Below are 25412 nucleotides of genomic sequence, written 5' to 3'. Positions count from 1 at the left end.
CTTCCATCCCACAAGCTACTGTTGCTTCCAATTTGACTTTATCAAAAATGCAATGAGTAAGCTTTAAAAACTTAAGATAGAACAAACACTAAGCAGCATTTACCACCTGAAAAGATCAAAGATACTGGATATCTTTTAGCTGTTTTCGTTTCTTTTTAAAGAAGTTGTGCTAATCAATTTCTTTTCAAAGCACTCCAGTTCCTAGCAGTTTCCTAAAACTGGAAAGAAATTGCTGCTCTTTGTAAGCTAAATCAATCTCTGAAGAGCCTTATAAGAATAAAATAGCTTAAGGATGAAACAGCAGTAAGAAAGGAGATCCATCTACCAATTTATCAGTCTATCTATTTTCTAGCCATATCTATCTATAATGGTTAAAAGTTTTAAAGGACACTAAATTTAAGTATTTTATATTGCTTTTCATAAGGGCAGTTCAATTTATCTCTATTCCTTTGGAAAGATTAATATTGTCACTGCACGTTGTAGGCTTGTGTTGGCTAAAAAGAGTCAGGGGCATGACAGCATTTATAGAAGGCATGAGCTCAAATGTCAGTAGAGCATCCAAAAATGGATGAAGCATCATCCAGCCACTGCAATCTGTTGAGTGTTTCATGACAGCTGTATCTCCTGACCAGCGCTGGTGCAGATAATCGTGAAAGGCGCAGAGGAAGCATACAGCAGTTGTACAGAGAGAGGGGAGGGGGAAATTCCACCTTTCACATTGTTTTTAATTGTACCATAATGATTTTTTAACAGACATCATGGTATGTAGCTTAGACTGAGAGCTGATTTAAAGCAAACAATAAACCACAGTGCAGCTGAAAAGCAATTGAAAATTCCTCCGCAAGAAGGTTTTGTCCAGGCTAAGTATTTAATAGTGTTTTTCCCAGAAACTTTGCCCTAAAGATATTCCTGCCATAATAAAAAATAATAAAACTGCTTTGACTGTTGTACGTCTACAAGACTATCAAAGCAAATATTCTTGTTATTGACTAACTAATGTGAATGTGGGTTTTTTTAACATTCTTTCCCTTAAAGAGGAGAGAATTTTCGGCTGTCAAATTTGGCGTACTAACCCTATAAGCAGAATTTAAGCTTACTACCAGCTAAAACATTAAATGACTGTGGAATACATCATTCTAGTTTTTCTATTGTTTTCTCTAGTGTATGGATCTACCTTCTCCCCCAAGGCATACAAAAATGACATCTGACTTTGTTTCTGATACAACCTTTCGTAAGCTCAGGAGCCTTCTATATGAACTGGCAACCTGGACAAGTCATGAAATCAATGGCAAAGGCAGTAGCAAAGGGTAGGTGTCATTGCAAAGCAAAGTCTTTGATGTGAAAGCCTTCTCTTATCCTCTTATCTAACCCTTGCCTTCCCATAGCTATGTCTCATATTGTTCTGTCACTTCAGTATGTCAGGGTTTCTGTTATTACAGCTCTAGGTTATCCAGCAGATGTTGCTGTAAACTGGTACAGCATGAACAATGGAAGCTTAGTTCATCCTTTCCATAATGCTAATAAACCACACTGCTTGGGAAATAGAATTGCTTAAAGACACGTCACTTAGACCTAAAGTTAGGGACTGAGACTTTTGTACAAGTTCAGATAACTTTACAAGTGTATAACTTTACAGGCAAATATAGATAACTTCAGCTCCTAACTTGGATAAAACGATAGAAATTCAGCTTTGTTAAATCATGAGTATAAAACCCCTACACTTAAAAGCAAATTGAGTTACAATGTAATGAACACAAAGATATGCCTGAGTATGCAGGTAGTTTGAGATTCATGAATAAACTCAATGATTTGCTGGTATGGTTGAGTCTCAACAGAATTATTTGTCTTCTGTATGGGCAGAGGAAGTTATGACTGCTGCTATGTAACTCAAAGGGGTCCTCAACATCTCTGAAGAAATGATCCCTCCCAAAACCAGATACCAGTTGTCCATGTAATCTATCCAAAACCAAAATTGCCTTGAGAGCGTACAAGCCAAAGGTCACTTGCAGGTCTGCTTCCTTTGTTATCAATCGCAGCAAGAAAGAAGGCTCTAGAATGACTAATATCCTTTAGGGCAGCATTGTTTGTTATTTTTACATCCATTCAAACATTAATAAGATGGGAAAATGAATAGTTACTAATGGTATGAGCAGGGGTGCCAAAGGCCATGATGTGCCTTAGTAATGCATTGCATTACATATCTGAACTGCTCTGGTAGTTCAAATACGTTGCACAATGTTAACTTTTCTGCCAGCAAACCTGTTACTGTTTGAACTAAGAAGTGGGTAGGAGTAATTTCTGAGATGTATGATTCCATAGTGTTGGGTTACACTTATGGAAAAAGTAAAATTTCATGTATGTATAAAATGTACATTAAAGCAGAACAGGTTTAAAATACCACTTCAGCTTTTAGGTCAGTGGGAGGCTCTCGTTTACTGCTACATTAGCTTTTACAAAATTGTTTGGCATTTATATATTCTTATTTTACAAGTTTACTCTGAAAGAAGCTAGTGAAACAAAACATAAGTCTTCCCTCCCCCTGAAAGTCACTTTTATGTTTCTCCTTTTTTAACATGGCAAAGTGGTTGTAAAACATACTCTTGATTCTTAAATAAAACAGCATGTAAGTAGGATAGGTATGGGAAGTGGGCCCCTTTCTCAAGGTTTTATAGACCGCACAGGACCTCAGACAGGAACACTGATGCTAAACGCAGATACTTTTTAAGGGTTTGTACAGGGCTCTTCATATTGCTAAGAGGTAGAAGAGAAGAGAGCAGATGTTTCTATGAAACTGTTATGGAGAAATTGTTCTTAATCAAGATAGCAAAATTAAGTTCAGTTTAATAAAATTTACTAGGAAATCGGTAATTTCAGAATAGCTGTTCAGATTCCTGTGAAACTGAACAAGGAACTGGATTGCCACTATGAGAATAGGACAGACCATATAATTCGACATCTGGGATCCAGGAAGACCCCCAGTTGTGGGTACTATTGAAATTCAAAACCAAAGAAGTGTGTGAGGGGGAACCCTGAAATAGCAGCAATTGTGATGCCTGCCTTGTTTATGATTAAGGCCGATTAAAAATGCAAAAACTGCATTTCGTTGTAAAGAACAGCGAACTGGAAGATGAGGAAGAAAAGGCTTTAGGATTCAATTTTGTAATTTTTAAATCCTAGGATTAAGTGTGAAAAGGAATAGAACTGCAGCATTTTGGGCGTTGGGTTTTTGTGTAAGGCTGCAATTGTGTGCTCTTTTTTCCAAGGTAAGCGAATGTTAAGTACACTGAGATACTATTGCTCCGTGCTTCCATGCTAATAAGGCGTGCTTCCCACAGTGTGTGACAGAAAGGATGAATACCATGCGGTGCTAATGGTTAATTTGTAGTGGCATGTGTGTTCCTTGAATGTTTGTGAAGTTTCAGGATTCACTATCACACAATTGAGTCACTCCTTTTTTTTTCTTTTCTTTTTTTTTTTTTTTAAGATATAGTGATATGTAATGAGATGAAGCAGTGCTGACAGGGTTTTTGAAAGATGCATTGTCCTCCACAGCCTATTCACTTTATTTTAATAATAATGCTCCTTAAATTTGTTAATTTCTCACGATTTGGGGAATAGAATGAATCCTCATAAAATAATTTCTGTGTTGACCACAGTTTAAAATGTTAATTCCTGTGGAATCTGTCACAGATAGCGTCTAACCACTGTGATGCTAATCTATGTCATGGATTTGAAACTCCTCTGAGAAGCACATATTTAGACTTACTGCTGAGTGAACATGACTGCTAGGATTACAGAAGCTGTGGACAGTGAAGAAAAGCAGTAATGCTCCTTCTGACTAGAAAGTAAACAATAGGGTGATTGTCTGCTTACACTTTGGGGCTAAACAGCCCAACTGCTGAGAAGCTCTAGGTGAAAAACTGCTATCAGCAAGGAGTCTTGATGTTTTCTTCGTGGAGCTAAATGTTGTCAAGGATTCAGCTGAGCCACCCCAGTGAGTATACAGGAAGCAAAACAGGATATTCTTGTACAGGCCCTGTTTTGTGTAATTATGCAACACTTGAACTTGTGCATGTATTCCAGAATGGGTAACACACCTCTGAGAGGAACAGGGAGCCATCACAGCAACTAGTGAGCGAAACATTCTTATGAAAAGTGCTCTTGATTGAAATCAGTGTGTTTACATTTTCAGTTATCTTCAGTAAGGATTGCTCCACCCTTAGTGCACCCTCAAAATTAGGAAATTATTTTCACCCAGTTTCATTTCCTGTGTTTGTTTCTTTTAACAAGCAATCTAAATAATTTCATCTGTCTCTCAAAAAGGAACAATAATGGAAATGATCAGGGAAATGTCTTCATCAAATATCCTTAGATATTTCTCAGGAATACGCTCGATTTGATGAAACACAGACAAATTCCCTGGGAGGCAGCTGAGGATCTTGCTCCATTTTAACAGAGGCCCCTCTTGCATGGCGACTGGGAACTCGGACTGGGGAGCCTGGATACTCAGAACATCCCAGCATACACACCAGGCTTTTTGGGCTGTCTGGGTTCCTGAGTGTAACACTGGGAGCCAGAAAACATGGAAGCTCTGTCTCTGTGTGTGTGCATATGTGCACACGTGTGTATCTACATAAATATACTATCTGCTTAAGTAGTATACTGTTTTCATTTAAATGATCTGTTTCAATTACAGTCCCTTTTGTTCTGTTTCTGTAAATAAAAACACATGCTAACATTTGAATAATCTGTTTGTAATAGTCTGAATCCTGCCATGTCCTGTTTGTACCATAGATAGTAATGAGACTTCTCTTGTAAGTATCCAGTCTGAATATTGGAAATTAAGTTCTCTTTTCAGCAGTACTTTTATACAAAGTAACAAGCATCCTTTCCTGGTCTGTGCACAAGCACAGATTTTTCCACCCCATTAAAAGAACATTCAAAAAGAAATCTGCCCCTCCCAGAAATGGAACAAAAACAAATCCTTTATTTAAATAATGATAGTAATGTTATGAAAACAGGGAAAGCCTAATTGATCTGTATACACCAACCCAAATGCTACTGTGAGGAGAAGCTGATGAAGCAGTAAATGTCAACCAGGTTGCAGGAGTGTAAATTAGGACAGAAAATGGCGAATTGCTTGTAATTTTTCTGTTCCTGGTCTTCAGTCCAGATGATGCATGATAGCCTACCTTGATCTGTGCTCAGTGCAGTGTCAATCCATGGTGTGGAAGTCAGAGGGAGACGCGGCATTAGTTCTCGCGTTCTGCCTGTTAGCAGTTTGCATACAGGGCTATAACCTACCTTTGCATCACTCTTATTAATTTGAGGAGAATGGCATTGTATTTAATGTGTGCATTTAATAAAAAAATAAATGGACAATAGGAGAGTGAGCAGAACAGGCACAAAACACTAATATCTCTTTCCTGCAGTTCCAGAGAGATTTTAAGGGTGATATTTCATGAGACTATAAAGGAGTCTCACCCATTTGTCCTCACTGTTTGGGGGGGGGGGGGGGGGGGGGGGGGGGAGACGGTTTGTTTGTTTGTTTTAAAGAACAAATGAACCTGTAGTTCAGGGTGGAATATTTTCACTGGGGTGTTAGACAAGTGCCAGTTTCAGCACAAGAGGAGACGTAAGACCACATGGCTGGGAACAAAGCAGGGGAGTGAGGCAGCTTCCCCAGTCAGCAGTGGCAAGCTGTCAAACTGGCTCAACTGTTGTGTGAAATCTCAAGCTAAAAGAGGATTTAGGCAAGATTTTTTTTATTTTGCTTTTAGCTTTAAAAGTAACAATTTTCTTAAATTGAGAAAGCAGAACAACTTAATATTTTGCAGTTCCTTCAGTAAAGGTATGCATAAACAGTTTTTTTTTGGATTGTTATTTTTATTGAATTTTGACTTTTCTTTATAATATGCTTTTCCTGTAATTTTTCTCTGCCATCTTTGTCCTTTCTGTACTCTCCTCTTTTTCAGATTTTCTTCTCAATAGCTTCTATCCATGATTAGCTTCTATCCATAATTAAGTTCAGGAAATTGCTTCATATTTGCTTATACCCCTGCACTTTTGCTGTAGTCATCAACTCTCAGTATGTTAGTGCAAACTGTAGTATTTGAGCATTTGATATTTTGTTGATGTTCTTGCTACTGGATTCATGTTATTTCATGACCATTTCACTGAGTTCTTGACTTCTTGCTTATTTGATATTTTCTAAGGAAAAATAGCTCAAAAATTCTTAGGTCATATGACCAAGAAAGAAAAAAATTACAAAAGCTTTTGTTGTTGTTGTTGGACTTTTAACGTACAGTCTCATTATTCCTAGGAGCCTGGTACACCATTTTTGAGTGCTCAAGATGGTGGTCTAGGTTTCAGCTGTGCATTACTTTAAGTTTGGGGCTTCAAACATGGATGAGCATACAGGGTGGTAGGGTGGAGGGACACTGACCCTGCTAAATTTACCATAGAGACATAACAGGAAGCCTTCTGAATAAAATTTATTTTCAGTGAAGCACATCAGTCAGAGATGGAGCACAAACTTCACTGCAACCTCTACCTTTTTAAAACTATGTACTTGAGGGAGCTTATCTTCCCTGACCCCCCACCCCTTCCCAAAGTTAACTGGAAGAAGTACCCCTATTCATATCCAACTCTTAAAGTCATTGTTGCTTCTTGGGATTCCTATTCACCCCTAATGTCACTCCTATGTCAGCAACCTCCCCTTGAGCGTTACTGCTGCAGGTTCCCACCAGTAGGTGTGGTGGACAAAGTACTTTCAAAAGGTTAATCAGCAGCATTCATTAATAACTAGGTAACAGTATCCAGCCTCCAGGCTACTGGTTGTTGGCAAATCGCTTACCTGGTGCAAAGCTTGTAGTTTTTGTTTAACTGGTTGAGTGCCTTGTTGCCAGGCTTCCTGCCAGAGGAGGAGTTTGGCAGGGCTGTGGGGGGGCGGTTGTGCAATGCCATTCATGGAACAGCTCCGCTGCTGGCACCGTGGGGACTTCCTCAGGCTTCATCTGTCTGCCCTGAACCCGCTTGCTGGAATTTGATATTTTAAGCAAGAGCAGAACAGCCTTCCTGAGGATACTGATTAGCTCTTGGAGTGCTTCTACTTGTGCTGATGTCCAGCCTTGCTAGACTGAAATACAGGAAATCATACTTGATTGTTGATAGTCTTTTGATACTTTCCAGTGGCTCCCTTTCATGTGATCAGAAAAGATGGATAAACTCTCCTACAACTCACTGAGAAACATCTAGAAAGATCAGCATACAATGCGTGTGTATATATATAAAATCTATAGCATACACTTCTGCAGCAACACAGTAAGTCTCCATTTTAAGTATTACTGTCACATACATAGGGGTGGATGATGCAACATGAAGACGCAGTAAATGAAGACTGCGTCAGGCTAATCACTGGGTAGGCTGAATAAGGTACTCAGCCTGGGTTAATGGGTGAGATCGTGTCCTATTACATTGCTGACTAATGTACTTTTCAGACAGAAGTTTGTACTGTAGACTTGGCTTCAGGTTTTACTGTTTTAATATCTCTGTCAAAAAGGTGCCAGTATTTCATATATCTTTATATATTCACTGCATTTTCTAGGGTAGACAAAACATTAATTTTCTAGCTGAATTCTATATTAAGATGGAAAACAAACAACAAAAAATCACAAACTTCCTGTCTTTGTTTAGAAGCCAACAAACTGCCTCAACAGCAAAGAACAGAACCTTTTTTTTTTTTTCAGGGCATATAATTACAAAAATATTTGAATTAGTTCTTACAATTTTTAGCCTCAGTGTATCAGACCAATATTTGTCAAAGAGGCTCATGGCTTACTCCAAGTGATTTTAGCTATTCCAATGGGGCTAGTTATGGTGTGAATTATTACTCAGCGTGAGTAAAGAGATCAGAATTAAGCCCAGATACGGTCAGAAGGAAAAAGTGTTTTGTCTGATTTTCTATGATAGATCTGCCCTGCTGCTAACTCCCTGGTCTTTCATTTAGTTTCTTTTTAGAGACTTTTGTTAAGACTTCCAAGGAGTCCTGAGAGGACAATTGAGCTTTTATGTTTTGTTTTGTTGTGTTGGTTTTTTTTTGCAGAAGCAGAGAAAAACAATCAAGTTGCTGGTTTTCTGGTAGTGTTGATTTATTTTCTGGTCATCCTGCAAATATTCTTTCTGAAATTTACTTTAAAAAAAAAAAAAATCAGTTGGGCTTTGAGGGGGAGCTTCCAGGTTAATCTACAGATAACACAGCATAATGATCAGACCTTACAGCAGGGAGAGTTATAGCATCTGTTTTATAGGGTAATGTTTCTATCTGAGAATGTCCCCATTCAGAAAGGCTTAGTAACTAAAAAAATCAAATGGTTTTTCACAAGATGCTACAAAAATGAAACAAACCATTTTAGGCCATGAAGTTAGTGGGCCATTTGCTGGTCTCATTGGTGCAAAATGACCTTTCTGACTACCTGATGGCTTTCCCTGGAGAGGCCTTAGGCTCCAGTCAGCACTCCAGGCCAAGGCCCCTGGCTACAGCTAGCTGAGCCTCTGGGTTAGCACCTAGGCCCAGCCTCCAGCAGGTCGGGGCCTTGCAAACCCACCCTGCTCCCAGAGGAAGCCCCAGTTCTGGCTATGGGAATAGTTTGTCTTGTCAGTAACTCCCTTACTCTCTTGCCTGCTTTAGTGCTTGCAATAAGCAGCTACAGCAAACCAGGGGAATCTGTGTGTGCACTCTAAGAGGGCCGAAAAAATTTACGGCCTTTGGAGCCAGTGGGACTAAGTTTGTTCAGGATCATGCCCTTAGTTAGTGTCCTGCAGCAAAAAGGCCTAGAGTTTAGTAAGGAAACTCTCTCAGGGATTTATAGTATTGATGACTGTAACCAAGCCTGGCAGCCCTTGGATCTTACGGCTCTCTCTGGGCCTAATCAAAGGCCATTGACGTAAACTAAAACATTTGACTTCAGAGAGCTGTGGATCAAACTCTGTGTCTACACTGACTGAATTTGCCCTCCCCTCAGACACAACCTCCCTTTAAATTCTTTTTTTTTCTGACAGGCCTGTAGCCTCATTCCTCTCTCTTAAGCTGGGAGGGCATTTCATTGCTCTCTATGATGCCCAGAAGTGACTTTTCACTTCTCATGGTGCAGTTTCACATCATACCTAATTCAGTGTAACTGCTGGCTGACACCAAAAGTCCCATCCCTGTTTACCTTATGTCAGGTTCAGATACTATATGATCTTAGCAGGATAATTAGACATAAAATTAGCCTAATCCCCCCCTTTCTCTCAGAAAGGAGCCACTGTCCTTTTAGCAGTTTTCCACGTTTGTCGTCATCAGTGGGTGTGACTCTGTGCCCTGAAAGTCTCAAATTATGCCAGGGGCATTATATAAAAGCAAAGTAAATTTGGATTAAAGCAGAGAACCCAGACAGAAAACATTAAGAAGAATTCAAATGAAAATGATATGAAAAATATAACCAGCAAACAGGACCTCATCCTGAAGTATTAATTAGACGCTGATCCAAAGAGAATGGTTATAATGGATATTAAGTGTGAAAACTATACTTTATGTTATTATACTTACTATGATTCCCCTCTTTATTTTTTTATTCTCTCTCAGCTCAGTTAGCTGTCAGTCAACCTTTCGCATCTTGTTGAAAGGAACTTGTTCTTGTTTTTCAGCCAAGTGTTCCTGGGCTGATACAATGTCACAGCAAACAGGGGAATGTCTCTCCATTTTTTTCTTCTTTGTCCTGCAGACCTTGGTGTTTTCTTTCAAGCCCAGTTGTTAAGGCTTTGTTAGCAGGCTTTTACCACAATCTTTTGCCCGGGCATTATGCATAAATAACTTCAGATTTACGTGATTAGCTTATTTTTTCTTCACTTCAGATAAACTCATTTTAATATCTTCTAATTTAGATGGTGTAAATGTCATCTACTCACTTATTACTCCCATTTCAAAGTATACCCTTGAACCCTTTTACTCTGGGTATACGTGTTTTAAAAATAAAAACTCCTAAAAAGACTGTAATATCTATCATTAACTTCCAACTTCCAGCACTTTCAACATGTCTTCCTACCACTGTTGAAAGTCTAAGCAAATGACTTCAGTTTCCCTTGACACTGTAATGAGTAATTCATCATGTGTCTTCTCTTCTCATTGGTTTGAAAATTAAAGCTTTGTCTTTAGCTATAAAATGTGTGACATATCTCTCTGACAGATGAAGTTCATATTACATTCAAGATAATCCACTATTTCAGAGCTCAGGTTTTGGGATTTCATGAGTTTGGAAGCAGACTTGCATATAAAAGTTCATAGTAATTGAACCCTTTACTGATGTTCAGTAGAGACAGTATTCTTTATTTTTATAGGCTAGTTTACTGTTTCGATTTCTTTATTTTGGAAATACGTTCGAACTTCAAATTGCTCAGAAAAATTAGGTTACAGAACAAACATTAGAATAGTTAATTATTAAAGTTGGGTTGAAACAATTTCAAATATAGAGCTCACGAGAATCCTTACTGAAAAACGTTTGAAGTTCTGCATTCTCTCAGTAAAATATCTTACGCTTGCTGGATAGCTTACAACTGATCACATTTAATCTACATCAGAGCAGGACAGGCAACCACAAGAAACTAAGTCTTGTAGGTATAGTCATAGAGCAAAAGGAACTGCTAGTGCCTTCATGAAAAGATTCACAGGTGACTGAGAGATAACTGCAGTTTCTAAAATCATCAAGAATCAAGAGGGCTTTTTTATTTGTCGTATCTTTTTCACTTTGTACCTTCTATTTCAACTGGGACAAGTCTTCCAACTTTCATCAGGGATGCTAGAGGTTTAGACTGTATACTGTAACTTATTATTCAAGTAAATAGAAAAATATATTGGAATGTTTTTTCTGGTTAATTGGTTGGAAGAAGATAAGGTCTTTGCCACTCTGTTCCTTTGGAAAATTACAGCTATGTGAATTTTGTGCATTCATGGCTGTGAAATTGTCAAGTTGATGGTGAAAATATGTAATATGAAGTGCAAATGGGTACCAAATCTTCATGACAGCAGCACTTTTCATCACTCTTCCTTGAGAGTTACTTATTTCTTTGTCTTTAGAAAGTAAATCTACTATAAGTAAGGATTTGCTAGCAATATACTGTTTATAAATTGCATTAGGTGGACTTAGGAGATCAGAGAATCTCCACCTGGAGTGTAAAGGTGGGGAAGATGCAAAAAGATTTCCTTCACTGTCTTTATATGGCTGCTTCTGGAAATTGGTGTATCAATATAATAATCCCATTGCTTCCACCTCTCAGCTAGGACCTCCACAAAGGAAGAAGTCCAGGGAAATACTAGGACTAGAAATAGGGTGAAAAATATATACTTTGCGGAGGGTCTTCTGTATCTTCTTTCTCTTCCAATGCAATGCTTAACAACTCTGCCCATAAGGGAGGAAGTACAGGGATATCTTTAAACAAAAGTGAATGTTCCCCAAAGACTGAATTTTGTCTGTATCATCCCCAAAGAAAATTGTGTAGAGCTGACTTCAGACGTAAGTACAATAGGCCCAGCAGCACTTTCACCATTTGGCTCCAGACTGGGATTTGAACATTTCACTCTGTTGACTTCGTGTTGTCCTAAGCTGTCTGTCCAAGTCCCTAGCCTTTCTCTCTCGCCTTTTTCCCCTTGATGTCTTTCTTCCTATAAGTGAATCAATGCTGTTGAAGAGGAGAAACAAGAAGGTGGGGAGGAGAGGAGGTCTGTGCTTTTCAGGAGGAAAATGTTTATGAAAGGGAGAAGTGGAGGAAAATACTGTATGCTTTAAGGGGGTTGAGAAAGGTCTGTTATCCCTAAAATGAAGATAGGGGAGACACCTCTCTGTGTACAGTCTCCTTGTATATAGGACACCGTTAAGCACTCTGGCACAGTCATGCCATGCGCACACACTGACCTTTCCGAGGTAGCAGCACCTCAAAACTCCCAGTGGTCCCACCATGTCAACACAACCCAGTTGAGTTTTGTCTGCATCACTGAGGAAAAACTTGATCTGGGGGCTCCCATGTCACATGCAGAGTGGGCCAAAACATGCAGTCTCATCACACCCCAAACACTTCTAATCCAGTATAGGGACTTTACTGGCCTAGGTTTAGTTTTAAATTCTGCCAAAGACAGCATGAAAGCTCTGGTCAGAATAAAACATATCCAATAGGCTATATTGAGTACAGCTACTTTCACACTATTTTGATTTTTAAAATCTTTGAAAGGCTTTTTATGAGCTCAAAGCAGGACAAGAAGTTTTTAAATCACAGCATTGCTGCAAATAGGATTTTTTCTGTCTTCCCATCAGTTCTAATTACATGGCTTCTCAAAATCAGTGCTTACCTTCTCAGAAGCCATGTTAGTTGCTAAAGACATGGAAACTAATCATCCCAAATAGCTGCTTCTGTTGCTGTAAGACTCATGGATTCACTTGCAGTGAGTTTCATTTGATTCCATATATCCTCTGCTGGGAAAAAAGTAGGGAAAGAAGGTATCTTGCACGCTAAAAGCTTCTTCATATCCCGTTATTTAAAGTGACATGGAGTAAGTGTGAAACGTTTGCCTTTATCGGAAAGAAAAATTTAAGCTAGAAGATTTATAAGTTGCCTTGATTTTTACTGGAAAGAATTCTTAGGCCTCATTCTGGGAGTGTAAATTTCACTCTTAAGTGAAGCTGAGAGCACATTATGAGCTTTCTCAGGGCATTTTTCTCTCCTTACCTGATTCCATTGGGTCTTTTGAATCCAAGTATTGCATTCATACATTCATAGCTTCCAAAAATCATTGCTTTGAACCCTTACATTGGGTCTCCTTTTACTTTTAACATACTAAGTGTGTTTGTTTTTTAATTATTATGTCAGTGTGTATGACCAGTGAACAAAAAGCCCTATCAATTTCTCTTTGCAATTTGATTATGAGATGGTTTTACTCAAAGCTGCTCTGAACTTTCTCCCTTAAGACAAATGAAATTTTCTCTTCAGCCATGGAAAAAAGACTACTGGTCTCCTACCCAAAATGAAATATTCCCTGGAGAAATACTGCAATGTGTTCAGAACGCTGCATTTTATCATCTTGAGAAACAGGCACCCAGTATTTCTTCCAACTTCTATTCTAAAAAGATGAGCTTTAGGACTTAGTCATGGGGCTCGATTCCCTATTATCCTAAACCCTACATAGTAATTTACATGAGTGCAAGATTGGTACGAAATGCTATTGTATTAGAATGGTTGTACCATATTGGTTTAAATATAAGGTGAGGTTATAAAAGACTGAAGGAGGGGTGGGGGGGAAGGGTTGGAAATAACCAACTTGTATATGTGCATTGAACATGTGGCCTGTAACCATCTCATCTATTGTGTACTTCCTCCACCCCACACCTTCCCCATAAATTTGTAATTTTAGATGGGAGAAGGTGGGACAAGTCTTGCAGTCAAAAGGACACCAAGTTCTTTACTGGGAATCAACATGTAAGGCAAGCCATCAGAAAGGCAAGTAGGCTATGGGATTCTTATGGGGCCGACCTGCAATGGGGAGGATAGCAATGGAGCAATGCCTAACATTTACTTTCTGCATTAGAAGTGATCATTCAATTTCATAGCTTTTCAAAGTTAGGGAGATCTCTTGTCATTTCCAACTAATGCAATGGGTGCAGGCAGTATGGGATAGGGTGCAGCTTTTAAGGGGAAAAAATGGTCCCCAGTTTCTAGAAGAAAGAGCCCAAGAAATCATTTTGTTCCATTTCTTAAATACCTGTTCGTAGATTTTTAAAGGGTCCACGGTGTTTCTACAGCAGAATGATGTAAGCATAATCTTTAGCAAATCGTAAAGGTGTTATATTTAAGCTGTAGGTACATACATCACAATCATGCTATCTTTCAGGGAAAATGGACTAAATTATCCTCTACTGTATGAATGGATAAAATTACTGTGCCTTTCCTTTGTTATTAAATCTTGCCTAAAACTGTAAAATCACATGCTAAAATAAGTTGTTTTCTTGAATCATTAAAAAAAAAAAATCCATGAAAAAGAAACTGTCCTCTACAGGCCTTTAAGTTTAATGCTGACATGACTCTTTTATACAGCCTGTTCAAGATAAAGACACATAAAAGAAAATAGCTCTTGTTCTGTGTTGTAGATACTTGAAAAACATAATTTTAAAATAGCTGCAACCTTGAATCTTTGAGGAAGTTGCTTTCTAATACAATATTGTTTTAAGCACATTGAGTTTAATTAACTGTTACCGAACAGAGTGTTAAAGAAAGCTGTTGAACCCCAGCTTTTCTTGTCTTCCTCTGCACTTTGAAAAAAGACCATTTCTAAACAAGTGACCATTGCCAACCTGAGCCAGAGGGCAGCATTCACCACCTTATGATACACTGCAACTCCAGATGAATCTCAGCTACATCTTAACTCATCCTTCTCTGTATGATACCAATAAATGTATTAAAAAATGAATTGCATCGTAGGGCCTAATGCAGAATGGTTAAGTTAATAAATGATATTGCCATTAGTGTTCAGTTATAAATACATTTGAATTTTAAACTGAACATATGCCACTTCTTTGCTTGAAACTAGCAACTTTTGCTTTCAAAAAACATGTCCCAGACACAGGCATGCAATAATAATAATAATACTTAGCATCAGGGATGTCAAAACTTGTAAAGAAGACAGTATGAATAGCTCAGTTTTATCCATTAGATACACATATTAAAGAAGTTTCTTACTTCAGACCACACAGTGATCAAAACTAATACAAAAACAGAGCTCCTGTGTCTTAGTTGTAAGCTTGAATTAGTTTCTGATTTACTACTCTGGATATCAATTCCAAAATAAAGTTTTATTTTTGTGTTTGTTTTTTGCTGCAAAGCTGTTATTCTCTTTTTCCCTCCTTTGATAATATTAAAGATCATCTGTCTTTGTTTAACATCAAATTCTTGTAGCCAATTTAGGCTGGAGAATTCCTTGAGTAACCAGTTATTAATAACTACACTTTTGTGCTCCCCTCCCCATGTCCTTATCTTAATAATTTCTTCTAATAACATATTTTTGATCAGATCACAAATGTAGGAAAGAATGGAAAGAATTTCTTGGCTCCCAGACACATGCAAAGCACCTTATTATTTATTAATTGTTATTATTATTTAAGACAGAACCACAGATAAGATAAACACATTTTCAAATAATAAAAATGAGTAATGAAACACTTGTCTGCTTCATTTGGCAGAGTAAGTCTGGGGCTGTTATCAAATACCAGGCATGAGTAGAAGAGAAAGTGGGAGAGAGAGAGGTGGATATAATGGTTGTGTGGGGATCGGGATACTGTGCTGTCAGTTAAGCCTGTGGAACAACAGGTTTAGCCCCAAAGCCAAATCCTGAAGGAACTTCAATAACTCCAGGGAAAATTTGCTTACCTGTATTAGCAGAGAATCTAGTGCTCTCTGTATTGATTTTGAGAAAACATCTCCAGATTTGAATGAGGATAACTGAAAGTAAAGCTTGACCAGAATTTCACAGATGATGATGATGAGAGAGGTTTCATTGTGTTTTGTTTCACAGCAACTGATGAGAGACTTAAATCTGCACTGCCTACAATCACTTTGAACCCATATGCAGCTGACTGTTGGCCACTACTTTGAAATTTAAGAGAAACTGAAATATATTTCAGGAGGTTTATTTCAACCACAGATATAAAACAATAGGGTCCCACTGAGAAGCTGAGAGCCTGCTCCTTTTAAAGGAGCACATGCCACTTCAAGAAATAAAGCATGAAAGGAAGCAGTGGTGTGCAAATCAAAATAAACCCTCTGCCTTTCTCACTGAATCTATCCTTGGGGAAGAATAGACTATAGGGCAAGAATTCAGACCTGTCTTTCTTCAGTCTCCTAAGGCAACTACTTTCTTTCCAGATGAGAAAGAAATTCAGTTTTAATGGTGATGGTGGCAGCCTTCCACTGAATGACCTTAATTTTCATGATCAATACAGGCAGGTGGCAACAATGCTTTCTTCAAATAACTAATTGCATAGGATTAAGAATTGTTTTTTTTGTTGTTGTTTTGTTTTCTTTTTTTCTTTTTTTCTTTTTTTTCTTTTTTTATTTTTTTATTAAACCCCTTCCACTGCTACATGGGATTTGGCAGTTCTTCACCTGCTCTCAGATACCAAACATATCTCCTGGATTCACTTTGCTAACCAAGGAAGAAAAGTCCTCCACATCCTTCCTTTTGCCAAATGAAGCTGATTGATTTCTGGACAACAATGTGATTGAATTTATTATGTTTTGTGTTTTGTGGGTTTGTTGTTGTTGTTGTTTGTTTTTTAATGCCCGTAATGCTTGTATTTTGAATCTACTAATACGTTGCACTCACTTGATTTTGGTTTTGTCCTTCCTGCAGGTGACAGCACTCCAAGGACGTAACTCATCTGAAGCTAGGAACAAGGAGGCCTAAGTCTGGGTAAGAGACCCATAAGGGACTGGAGGTCCTACTGTGGGAGAATCAATTTTGACTTCTTGTCAGTTTTTCCTTTGTCCTTTCCTTAAAGCATTTATAATCAAGTTGGGATGAAAGTAGGCACCTTTAAATTTCATATGTGTATTTATCCACTAGATCAACTTGAATTTCCTCTGTTTCTGGCAATTTTCACCACTGGTGTTCAATGCAATGCCTCCTGTCAACCCTCTGAGCCTGTAAGCTAGCTCAGTACCCAGGCTGAGATCCCAGCATTCCAGCATGACAGGCTGCCACTTAAGCACTTAATTATATGTATGGAGACAAGGACCCACATTGTGCCCTTTACAGTAGAGTCACAAGGAAAAATAAAGTCCCATTGCCTTGCCAGCCAAAGGGATCTTTGCCAGCACCAGGTGGTGGAAAGCATGAGGCAAGTGAGAGGGGTGACTCCTGGTGCTGCTTGTGCAGCAAGGGTAGCAATTGACAAAATATGCTGTGTTTGAGAGAGAGGCCAGTAGCATTTGGTGTTTGGTGTCAAGGGGCTGAAAAGAGTGCCATGTGAGGCTGAAAAGCCTTGCAGGGGTTCCTAATGAACAATTTTCTGTGTTTCTCATGCTACTTGGATGGTTGTACTTAGCTGGCTACTGTGCTGTTGCGTCCAGGTTTTGCCAAGTGGTTATCTTCCCGCTTGCATCTGTTTATTCCGTATTTGCCTCTCTGGTTGGATGGGCACAACCGAATATCAATGCAACTATTGGGATTTTTCGGTCTGATTGAAATAATCTCTCCTGGATTTCTACCAGTGGTCTAATTTAATTATCTTGTTTCAAATACCAGTTTAGTGGGAAATGCAGAGGAATGCAAATGTGAAATTCATCCATATGCGTAAATGTATATTGTGCTCATTTTATGCATTCCATGATGTCTGTTCCCAACTCCTCTTTTCTAATGATGATGAGCAATCTCTGAGTCATTGAGCCAGGGACAACTGGGCAGTGAGTGAGTTTAGCTGTAAATGTAGACCTTGCGGACTTTCTGAAGAAGTTTAGTACCTTTGTGTAAGCTACAGTAGTTCTCACTTTCCTTTGCACGTTAATGACATCACGCTGTAATTTCATCTTCAGATTTTGGGGTTCTCCTATGTTAACAGAAGAAAACATATATTTAAGTTTATTTGGAGATTCCAAGGACATATATATTAAGTTTGTGCTAAGTATGTAAATGTAATAGCTGAAAAATAATTTATAAAATTTTCAGGGTTGAAATTTGGTATTCTGCATAGCCACTGCTTAGGATGTTGAGGCATCGTGATTTGTACTTCTGTGTCTCTGGTACAAATTTTTAGGAGAATAATAGTAATATATTTGATGGCATACCTCTAGTGGGACTATTTGAAGTCATGCTGCAAGCTATATAAGACACTCTCTATGAAAGAGATAAGTGTCAATTTAAAGTAGAAAAGTGAATAATCACTGAGGTTAGTCCTTTCCAAGGTTTTGTTGTAGGTTATGTGGTGAACGCTCATCTTTTTCTTTTTCTTTTTTTTTTTTTTTTTTTTTTTTAAACTCTGGAACAAAACGTTGTTTGAAACAATTATCTGTCTTCAGGAAGATGTGTCTATTATGTGTTTAAGGAGAGATTTACTTTGTATTGCATGAGCTAGGTGCGCAAATGGAGAACTGGTTTATAAATTCTTATGGTCATTGCAGAGATTCTACCTAATTCTTTTAATAGGAAGAATTATGACAAAGATTTTAAGCAGATGACTGATATCCACAGGGCAGATAATGTGGGCTCCAACTGCGTTTGTAATAGTTCACTTCTGTAAGTGAACTATGTTCTCTATTTAGAAGAAGAATGAGAATATGAAATATGTTGTGTCTCAGTGATTCTTCAGATTTCATTATATTGATCGGAGTAGAAGAAAAAGTCCTTCCAAACAGTAGATTTTTTTAAACAAATTCCCAGACTCAGTACTTTGCACGCTCCATGGAGAGGCTGTATACAATTATGTTGTGCTAGTAAAACAAGATAATACAATATAATCCCATTGCATTGTCACTGAGATAAAGCATACGATAACTTACTGTTTTAGTTGATCAGCAGGGTGGCCTAGTACAATGAATTCCCTTCTGATTTTGGCTCATCTTCTGGTGTCTGAGAGACACAACAAAGAAAAATAATGTAGCAGTGGTCTTCTTGCTTTCACCTTAACGTGAGTATTGTAATAGTGGAGTCACTTGAGGGAAAGGACAGTGGTTCTGTGTACCGCATGAGCAGCAATGGCATCAGATGCTGTAGCCTGATTCTGTATTGAAATGTTTGTCTTGCGTGGAGATGATTGCACAACATAATAAAAACACATTTGATATGCAGTCACCTGTAGTTTGTATAGAATTGTTACCATACCTAAAGATCTCCCTTCTCAGGTCTACTCAGGTCTACTCTAAGGAGTAAACATAAATACCATAAGTCTTAATATTTTATCTCTTGGAATGTGCCATTCTGGACTATACCTGTCAATTGTTGCAAACATTTCCACAAAAGAGACAAAGGTTCTGCATCTCATCTACTAAACTTTTTTCTTCTGTCCAAGGAGAGCAGTCAAGCCACTGTATAACACTGAATATTTTCTCAGGGAAAAAAAAAAAGTCATGGGCTTCTTCTGCACTTCCTACATTTGATTTATTAAGAGCAGTTGTCTCCTCTCAGCTTGAGCAATCAGAGAGCAAACACAGGGCACCACCTTCGTGTTATACTGTTCTGTGTGAATACACTTCCCTGCTACCAGCCAGGGGTTTAGCCCAGGCCACAGTGGTTAAATTTTTTGATGGAACCCCTTGCTAAAATATTCTCAGTGCATAACTGATAATAGGGAATTAAGCAAGACGATACAGTCTGTTCTCAATGTGCTATTTTTCCCTGAGGTGCTGTGAAAGAAATAATGTGAATTTCACAGGTAAGGAGTGTATTCACCCACCTCTTTCTTGCACCCCCGAGGCAGAGCACTGCACAAATCACTGTGCAGAACCCCTCTGAGCCATGCTTAGGAGGGCAGGAGTGCTTGTGCTGCAGTCTCAGACTAGGGCCTTGCATCTTCACTAGCAATTCAAATTAAACTCCCTAAAGTTTGTGGTGGTTAACGCGGGATGGGATCGCTCAGAGAACTTGTGTTGCACATCATAGTGGTATCCTTCAAAGGGTTCATGGTACCAGCCTCTTCCCCTCCTTCCATCCTTGAGTAAGCAGCATAGCATGTCTGCCTCTGGGAAGGGCTTTAAAGATCAACCTCACTGCAGTTCTTTGGAGGCGGGGGGATCTTCTGCCCTTCTGAGGCCACCGAAAAGCAGCAAAACTATATTCCTGAGCCTATAATAGATGCAAATTGTGCAGATGAAGGAGAGAAAGCTCTAACAGCCGTTGAATGCAATCTGTGAACACTACTGTTTCATTTATAGTGATGCTACCTAGGCATTTGCACTTAAAAGGAACAATAAAGAGGTGTCAGAACAATCGCAAGGCTGCAGAATTTAAACTGCGGCAAAGACATTTTGAGCCACGTGAAATGTTGCCTGCAAAAGATCTGCTTTTTCCGTTAGTTTTTTTTTTTACTGAAGGCTGTTCTAGTTCTCCTTGTTTTATGACACCGAATGGTTCATTTGCCTTCAAAGACTCAAGATGCAAAGAGGGAGGGAAACAAGTCAAAACTGCAATGACTAGTGAAAACTGCACAAAGTATGTCACAGCTCTTCTTTCTCTGTTTAGTTTTGAAGTAGCTCTGCTGTACAACTAGAAGATGGTTGATTCACAAACTTGCCAGGCAACCTCTAGCAGGTAGCTGTAGAGCTACTGTAATGTTTCGGTGTTTATCTTGGTTACAGGACAAAAGGTCAATCCTCAGATGAGGCAGTCTTTGTAAGTATGTGTGTACGATGCTGAGGATCCGAGGTACTGTTGCCGTTTAGTCTTCTGAGTTCGGCATAAGTGAGAAAATGCACACTAAAAAAAATGAAATATCTAGTGGCTGTCAACCAACAGAAAATTGCTGATTAACAAAGAATACAGGGTTTGCATTTAGTGTCCTGTTAAAAGCACAATAAGCTGTGATTGTGAGCATGATTATCTACGAGTGTTGCTACTTACCAGCTGCAAATGTGAAAGCAGCGTGTATCTAGCAATAACAAGGAAACAAGCATTTATTATTGTTGTATCACAATACATGACGTTCAAGGTGCCCTAATCCTGATAAATAAGAGCAAATTGCTCTTGTGTAGGAATAGTCTAAAAAGGAATATGTAGTTTGCACATACTGTTACAACATTTTTTTTGAAGGAGTAAATCTGTATGATTGTTAGAGTAGGATTGGCTCTGTAGCTACGGCAGATTAAAATGCATTATAGGATCTGTTGTCGTTCTGGATCTTTGAGACTTCCTATGGGATGCTGTTATCTAATTTTTGTTAGTATCATTCATTTGAATGCCATTAGTGTTGAGAGGACCTGATTGAGACTCATTCATTGTAATCTATCTCTATCCCAAATATCTCACAGTTTAAGTAGACAAGATAAGGAAATAGCAGGCAAATGTCCTGCAGCTGAAGACAATTCCAGTTGCCTAAGTCCTTGTCCTGTATTAATGTTAGTTTGATTCTTTACACCCTGCAGTAAAATGAGAACATGCTGTTCTCATCTTTCACAAAACTTACAGCATAATTAATGATAGTAAAATGCTCTAAGAGCCTTCTAATTGATATATTAGAAGTTCAAAGTGATAGTGTTTTTCATATAATATGGATTTGAACTGTGTGAGTGTTTTGAATCAGTAGCTTTTAGTGAGAAATGTATTTCCCAGGGAAAAGAGGTGGGGGGTGGATGGAGCAAGAGTATTTGTTTTAATAGTTCTGTCTGCATGTGTGTCTGTACATGTGAGTGAACAAGAGATCATGCAGGGCAAAACGTACCATAAATGCTGTAAAGTCTCATACAATTGTGTCAAGCAGTAAACCCAAATGAACTTGCAAAGTCATGCACTACTTCAATTTTGGAAAGGAAAAGCTGGCTTTGAAGCCAACTAAATCAATCCCTAGTTCAAATTAAATTTGGAGTATCCTGTGAAGCTCCAATACACAACTCCAATAACAATCAGCACTTAAGGTGCAGGCAAATAATGTTTCATTTAAAAGAAATTGAATGAGGATTACTGTCGGAGAAAGTTTTTGGTGCTGTTTTGTCATTAAAGTCAAATTGTAGCATTATTGTCTTAATCCCATATGTCTCAATCATCTCTCACTCCTGTTTCTTTAATGCACAAAAAGCCTTGTGCATGGTTGGTCTTGTGTCTTCATCTCATTAAAACCTTGCCATGCAAATGTATCGTAAGTGTTGCCTGAAGACTTCTGTCTCATGCAAAATTTAGTTTAAACTCTACTGGCATCAAATAATTTGTTATGCACAAACCTTCTGTTTGGTTTGCTGACATTTCTTCTTAGCTGGCTCTCATGGTGATTCATTATCTTGTGATATAGATTTCCAAGTATCATCTTTGTATTGATTTTTATATCTTTAATAACCACTCCACAGAAGATGGCTCCACTTGGTGTCATTGATCGCATCAAAAATTCAAGGCTTACAGAAATACTAGAGGGCTAATTGGTAGCAGAACATTTCAGACTTAATCTTAATGCAGTCTTAATCTTCTGCACTAACCTTACTTGAAGATTTCCTTATTGAGGCTAAAGGGAAACTAGTGAATAACTGGAAATTACCTGGTGAGAGCAGGTAAGACTGTGAGGATTGTAAATGTGGAAAACTGAGATAACAAAGATTAGATTTTAAAAACAACTTTATTTTTTCTCTTCCCCTCTACACAAGTATCTTCCTAGCAAGAGAGAGTACATAATTCTCCCAGCTGTGTGGAAATACAGGTTTACTGCATTACGTACTGTGCAGTAGGCCAAATGTGATTTAGTTTCTGACTTCATTTAAATAAAACAATTATCTGACAGGTTCAAAAGTGTGTGTCGTAGGTTTCACCCTTTTCAAAAAGGAGTGATCAAAGACAGGTAATTTTCATCTTTAATTTCCTATGTTAAAATTAAGGTCTCTGCATGTACACTTAATGACAGTCAGGTCTTGGCTAGGTGTGAATTTAGAATTTTGTAAAGGTGGGCCAGAACAGCAATCTGGAAATCCTTCAGTCTGTTTAATTTGCTCTAATTTGTTGTTTAAAGCTTCTGTCTCTTGTTACGGTCTTTCAGCAACATGATCTGTCGATGACAAGGAGGTGTTATGTGTATCCATATTTTTTCATGACTGCATTTGTGACACTCTTTCACTAAGTTAATTTCCAGGATTTTGCACTGCTGAGTTATATTCTAAAACTGGGAAAAAAAAATGGAAATAAACACACTGAGATACAGGGGATGGGTTGTGTAGAAAATCCAGTGATAGACGAAGAACGTGCAGAGACAGCAACACATTTAAACTATGAAAGATAATTTCTCAAAAAAGCTGCTCTTGTAAATTATTAAAAAGCTGTTTAAAAAAAAAAAAAGTGTCTCCCAACAGGCACATGGTCTGTGGATTAAACATAGCAAGGCAGATTGTCCAGCTAGTACTAAGAGTATTAATCAAGGCTACTCAATCACTTCTTGCCAGTAAAAGGCATTGAGACAGCACCAGGTCTGCTAGTTCAGTCAGGCGCTGCATGCCATCTGTGCAATGGGAACTGCCTGGTATGCTTCCTAAAAGATTAGAACAGTTAGAAACATGGGATCTCCCACAGGAATGTAAGAGACATCATACGTCTGGGACTTCACTGGGAATAGGAATAAAATGTATTCATAGAGCGGGTTGGAATAATCATGGTCACTTTTAGAAAAATTTCTGGGTATATCTTTGTCCGTACGCACTCTCTGTGGTAAGCAGACCTCTTTTTCCACCAGACCCTATCAAATCTGTCAGTTTAGCACTAGTTTCTTTATGAACAACCTAAATTTGGAGCTGGCTGTAAGAAACTCACATTATTCTCACAAAGCCCAGTCAAAAACACATTACATGGTTAATGCATCCATGCACCCCTCATGACTTTATGTTGCTGTTGTCACTCTCAGGCTGATAGGAAATTGTCCACATCAACCAAATCTTCTCAAACAGGAATCTAACAGTTCATTTCAGTTTTGTACTGTGTTCATCGCTATTACTTGACTGAGGAATGTATTCATGGAGTAAGCCAAGCAGTCGAGGAAATGCTAGTGCCTTATTTCCAGGGAGAAGGCCAGAAAACTAAGCAGTCAGTCTGTGCACTGCTTGTTCACAGTGGTGAACAGTGACTCCCAGAAGTTTTGTCCAACCCTGCAGAACAATTCAAATGAATAATTATGAACTTATTCCTTAGCCATCAGCATTGCCGATGGGATTTATGGTTTGGCCCAGGGTTGAGATAGGTTATTCAATGAGGGACAATGGTAAAGGTGGAATGTGGTCTAAAACTACTGACTTCCAGCTTTGTATTTTCCTTTTTCTTTGTTGAGAATTGGCTTTGACTTAAAAATAAAAAAACATATATACATTCAGTGGTATTTAATGTCAACATGATATACCAGATACTCGCACCATCTACCAATCATCAAACAGAAAGATGCAACATATTGACAGAATTTAAACAGCGGAATACTTGTACCTGATTTCAAATATAAACACAGGGAAAAACCTCCTCTTTGCTCCCTGCAGCGATGTAATAGAAAAGGCTCTGAAAAGAAGCGCCAGAGCAAACATGATCCAGATGTCTATCTCTACTTTTCTGTCCTCTTACGACTTTGCAATTTTTTTGTCTAGCTATATTATTAATTTTTCAAGGATGGAGAGAAAATTATCCAAAAAGCTACTTCTGATTCCAGAAAAAAAAAAAAAAAATGCAAACACTGGAAACTAAAAGCTGAAGAGATGACTACTTTGCTTTCATTTCTACCCAAAATGTTTTTTATTCCATTCATTGTTTTGATTTCAGATTGCTTCAGGTTTTAGGAGAAAAGCCCTATCTTTTTCTGCATTAGTTACATGCTATGAGGAAAAGGAAGAAATTTGAAGTAGAACTTAGTTTTTTAGTATCATTCTTTAGATATATCCCTCACTTTGTCCACCTGCCAATGTTCTGCTCTTGTTCTGCAATTGTTCTTCTGCAATTGTTCAGCAAGTAGCTGTGAGGCCTGGTTGTGCTGCAGGATGTAAGAGTAATTCCCACTGATTTCAATGGGTATTACATGCATCTTGCAGCGGGGGAGTAGGACCCTCAAGTTTCACTGAATAGCAAATAGTCATGTAAAATCCACGGGTCCTATTCTTTCACTGCAGGATATGTTGAAGTCAATGGGAGTTACTGGTTAGATGCTGTGATTGGAAAAACTTATCCTTATAAGATAAAGCTGTCCATTCATTGTTGCATTTAGATGATTTTTTTTCAAAGATCACAGTAATCTCACTTTTTCTGTAGAGAATATATTAGCTTCTGACCTTCTTCTTTCTTCCATTTCATCATTAAAAAAAAAAAAACAGAACAAAACAAAATATTCCCAAAGAATGCATGTACAAAGCAAAAGGCAGTGGAAGAAATGGGAGAAAACTGAATTTATGAAATCACTATGATTTCAGCACAGATGACAAGCAACCCTTTGTAAATGACTGAAATGTGGTTATTCACTGGAAGGGCTCTCTGCTCATGCTGCGTGTCTCAGCCCAAATATCCAGCATTAATGCTACTGATCTAAAGTGATCTAAATAAAGAAATAGAAGTTGGAAAATAGATACAGAATTTGGAATCTGTGTCTTAAACTTTTTCTTATGGCTTGGCTTTGGAGGCTGAGTTCTCATCAAATCAAACTTTGCACCCAAAGCAGATCTCCTCCTTCATTAGCATGTTAAAACATGAG

The 25412-nt window shown here is 38.3% G+C and overlaps 1 protein-coding gene across 1 annotated transcript in view; it reads left to right on the top strand.

Moving 5' to 3' along the window:
• ADGRL2 (adhesion G protein-coupled receptor L2) overlaps positions 1-25412 on the top strand; it is a 356834-nt gene that overhangs the window by 26793 nt on the left and 304629 nt on the right. Inside the window, exon 2 of the mRNA XM_050712254.1 lies at positions 16430-16489. The gene's annotated coding sequence lies outside the window, so the exon portion shown is untranslated. The remainder of the gene's footprint in view (positions 1-16429; positions 16490-25412) is intronic.

Source organism: Cygnus atratus, chromosome 8 (assembly GCF_013377495.2).
Source record: "Cygnus atratus isolate AKBS03 ecotype Queensland, Australia chromosome 8, CAtr_DNAZoo_HiC_assembly, whole genome shotgun sequence".
Classification (NCBI taxonomy): domain Eukaryota; kingdom Metazoa; phylum Chordata; class Aves; order Anseriformes; family Anatidae; genus Cygnus; species Cygnus atratus.
Note: the sequence above shows the minus strand (reverse complement) of the source record. Positions and strands in the feature narration are given on the sequence as shown.